Genomic DNA, 4,697 nt, shown 5'->3' with positions numbered 1-4,697 from the left:
ACACAATGAGTCTACTGTGGGCGTGAGGAGTAAAGGAGTGGGTTATTTACAGCGTGAGAGTTTGTAGGTTATCAGCACCATGTCGAATTTTCTTCATATGTGATGTATAGGCGTCTGCCCGCTGCCCGGGCGGGGACCGCGGCGGCGATGGTCAGATCGGTCTCACGCGCGATTAAATCGGCGGCGGTGAGTTAAGACTTCCTGCTTCGACATTCACGACAGAAAACCTAGACAAATCGGCGATTGATTATACCAAAAGAGAAGGAAAAAAAGTAACCAGAAGACATGTCTCCCCGGCGTATTCGCGTAAAAAAAATGATAACGAACACACAAAAAGTGACGCATAGCCGATGCACGGCAGCACAATAGATACATACCTGCGGGTGGTCACATCCCTCCGAGACCATAAATAAACAAACAGCTGAAAGCGCTTCGGAGGCGCCCGGTGAATACGAAGTGTCACGTGACGAGGGTGAGCGAGGAAGCTCCCTCTCGGCCAGAACAGAGGAGCCAGGTTCTCTCGCGCCGCTCCAGGATGCGAGCTCACCAGGACCCGAGGTGTTCCTGAATATCAATTTATGTCGTAATTAAGCCGGAAATAGCCTGACGTCGAGCGCGCATGATCTGCATGACGAGCAGACCATCTGGGAGGACGTTGCAAGGACGAGGGTGGAATGCGAGACGTGACGGCTCAAGAATGAGTAGATATGAATGCCCTTTTCCACATGTAAAATCGTACGTCAAAAATAGTCACCAGCAAGCTAGCCGACCCCTCTAAAAGTCCCGTTAAGAGCTCGCACTAAATGAACGAAAGAACAAAATCGGGCTAAAGAACACCAAAATAAATGTACAGCACAAAACAACGCATCTGTCAGGACGGGGCAGAGCGGGTGCGCGGCCGTTAAGTGGGTAAAGGGGCGACCGGCTTGATGGCTGATATGACGGACGGAATGAGAAGAGGAAGAGACAGTGAAGAGGTAAGGCTAACGGGAGAAAGAAGTATTCGCAAAAAGAAGAGAAGGAGGAAGCGAGAAAGCGAAAAAAAAAGAAACATTAAAAGGAGAAAGAGGAATTCATAAAGAACAGAGCAAAGAGAAGGGAGGATGAAAGGGAGAAAGGGAGAACCTAAAGCGAAGAGAAGAGAAAAAGGATTAAGAAGAGAAAGAAGTACTTAACGAACGAAGTGATGAAAGCACACGAGAAAGTTTTGAAAATGAGGGTTAAAAAACATGATGTAGATGAGTGAAAGTAAATGAAAAATAAACAATGACTTATATATTTTTTCAATGATAATAATGAAAATAAAAACGGATTGGATAAAGTCAAGAGGAAATATTTGTGCATCATAGAAATGGAGAGAGAAAAAAATGAAAATATCGGAAAAAACAGAAAGGAAATAAAGCAGAAATCCAAATAAAAAGGTAATTCAGAAGGAAGTGGAAATAATGATGAAATGGAAATCCTTTGTTGGGAATAGAGAAATAAAACAAAAGTATGAATTATTTGAACCATTGATATGAAATATATATATATATATATATATATATATATATATATATATATATATATATGTATATATGTGTGTATATGTGTGTGTGTGTGTGTGTGCGTGTGTGTGTGTGTGTGTGTGTGTGTGTGTATAAACACAAAACACTCGGAAATCAAGTAAACAAATAACCAAAACAGACGTAGAAAAGAAAGAAAAAAAAAGAGAAAAAAAAAACACAAAAAATGTGAACGAGCAAATTAACATAAAAAAAAACATATAATTGCGGAAATCAAGGATAATAAGTAACAGACATCGAAGAATTATATACATAGAAGGAATAGAAAATAAAGAAACGACCAAGAAACTGGGAGGCAAATAAGAAGAGAAACGAGAAAACGTATGATTGCAGAAAACGTCTCCGACTTTTGAGACAAGTGGAGAAAGAGAGGAGGCGCTGAGGTGGACGTGATAGGTTTTTTCTGTTTTCTTTTTTCCCTTCTCTGTTTTCATTTCTCAGTCTTTGGTTTTATCTCTCTGTTTATCTCCTTTTAGCTTATGCCTTTCCCTATCTGTCTTTTTTTTTTTCTTCTTCTTTTTTTCATTTATCAGCTTTTTATATTTCTATTTTTGGTCTTACTATCTGTCACGCTCTTGTTCTGTCTATTCATCTATCTTAGCTTTATCAGTCTCTCTCTGTCCACTTCTTTCAGCTCTGCCTTTCTCTATTTGTCTATCCACCTCTCAGCTTTATCCTTATATTTCTTATTTTTCTTTTTTTCTTTTTCTTTTTCTTCCTCTCTTTCTCTCTCTCTCTCTCTCTCTCTCTCTCTCTCTCTCTCTCTCTCTCTCTCTCTCTCTCTCTCTCTCTCTCTGTCTGTTTATCCTCCTCTCCATCAACTCTTCTCTTTCTCCATCTGTCTGTTCTCTGTTCTCTTTTTCTTTATATTTACTTAATTCATCTATATTTTTTTCTCTGTCTATCAACAAACCTCTTTCTCTGTCTGTCTATCTGCATATTCAATTTATCTTCACACCTGTCTTTCGGTACGGTCTTTCTCGATCTTCCTATCCACCGATGTCAGTAAAGTCATTCTTTTCCTATCCCCCCTCTCTCTCTCTCTCTCTCTCTCTCTCTCTCTTCTCTCTCTCTCTCTTCTCTCTCTCTCTCTCTCTCTCTCTCTCTCTCTCTCTCTCTCTCTCTCTCTCTCTCTCTCTCTCTCTCTCTCTCTCTCTCTCTCTCTCTCTCTCTCTCTCTCACTCTCTCTCTTCCCTCTAATCGATTTCCATATTCACAAAGATCACCCGGCGCCTGTTCTATTGAGAATATAAATGATACACTGGATATGTGGCGTTTAGGAACCGTCAATATCAGTCCATCTAAGGCGAAGTATGCGCATTTAAGACACTCTCTGAGCCTGTAATGCATAACATTCGTCGGAGGCAAGGCTTGTGTGTGTGTGTGTGTGTGTGTGTGTGTGTGTGTGTGTGTGTGTGTGTGTGTGTGTGTGTGTGTGTGTGTGTGTGTGTGTGTGTGTGTGGAAAGTGTGTATACTTCTTTGTGAAAACAATGATATTGCTCAACCGGAAGGGCAGCGGCCAATCTTTTTCAAGTGGTTTAGAAAAGTTTAATGGAATTCCTTTACAACCTAACTTTTTCTCAATTCTTTTCTTCTATTTTCTTTTCTTTGTCATTTTCTTTTCTTTGCCATTCTCTGTTAAGTTCCATGCTTAAGTTACCCCGTTTTCTATAACACTTATAAAACATGCACTAACAAATCATTACTATTATTCTCTTTTCTTTACAATAAATAAAAAAATACAATACCTTTCTGATCCTAAAGGAATCTATTGCATTTACTAAAATATACAGTGAAAAGGAACTGCCAGGCAAAAGGTGAATGATAAAGAGAGAAGGAGGAGATGGCAAGGAATAGTAAATAATTCTTAGAAAGAGTGAGATAAAAAAGAAAAGCTGCTTGAAAGAAAGGAGAAAGGAGAGGAAAAGATGAGTGTGTGTGTGTGTGTGTGTGTGTGTGTGTGTGTGTGTGTGTGTGTGTGTGTGTGTGTGTGTGTGTGTGTGTGTGTGTGTGTTTGTGTTTGTGTGTGTTGTGTGTGGTGTGTGTGTATGTGTGTGATTGGAATTGTGTTTGCGTTTGTGTGCTTGTCTCTGCATGCGTGTGTCAAAAGAGAGAGTTCGATAAAGAAGAAAACAAAAGATATGCAAGGATCCGGCAGAAGAGAAAGAGAGATGACAAACATACGATAATTTCACAGCTCATCTTCACTCTCCATGTGTGTGTGTGTGAGTGAGTGTGTGAGTGAGTTGAGTGAGAGTAAGTGAGTGAGTGAGTGAGTGAATGAATGAGTGAGTAAGTAAGTGAGTGAGTGGTGAATAGTGTAGTAGTAGTAAGTAGTGATGTGCAGTCGCAGACATAGTTGTGGAATGTAGGTTGTGTGTGTGTGTTTGTGGTGACTGCTGCGTCGCAGCCACTATTGGTAATGCGAGTCTGTTGCGATTCGGCTGTCTGGTGTGCTTACACCGTCTGCGTCATGGCTTTGGTATTTTGGCTGCTCTCTGTATCATTTCAACATCACGTATCACTCAAGATTTGTAGATATTCGCGTCGTTAGAGATTGCAAAACAGAAAGAGAATGATATGTGCAATATTTCATTCCCGGGAAGCTATTGCAAAAAAAACTATCACACGTGTGTATTAATGATTAAAAACAGGATTTTGTTTACCGCTGATGGATTACTTATACAAATACTGGAAAGAAAACCACATTAAATCCAAGGAGAACAAACACACCAATTCCTCCAAAGTAAAAAAAAAAAAAAAAAAACCTCGTTTCGCAAAAATAACATATGCAAACAAGCTACCATCTTGTGCCACTGAAATATTGCCTACAATCTCTCTCACTTTCACCTACTTTATCGTTAATGTTGCACGCGAGCCTTCACACTGTGGCACTGTGCCCTTGAGGCTTATGCTTACGTGCATGTGTGGGTTTGTCTGGCTTGATTTTGCTATCACTCTGTCCTGTCTGTCTGCTTGGTTATGTGGTTGTCTACAAGCTGATCGATATCTCTATCGAACCTGTTTAGCCATCTGTATGTCTGTCTGTCTATCTACCTTTCTGTCTATCTCTGTTTATCTGTCTATATATTTATCTATCTATCTTTTATCTGTCTATCTTTTATTATCTA

The sequence above is a fragment of the Penaeus monodon genome, chromosome 4 (assembly GCF_015228065.2).
Source record: "Penaeus monodon isolate SGIC_2016 chromosome 4, NSTDA_Pmon_1, whole genome shotgun sequence".
Classification (NCBI taxonomy): Eukaryota; Metazoa; Arthropoda; class Malacostraca; order Decapoda; family Penaeidae; genus Penaeus; species Penaeus monodon.
Note: the sequence above shows the minus strand (reverse complement) of the source record.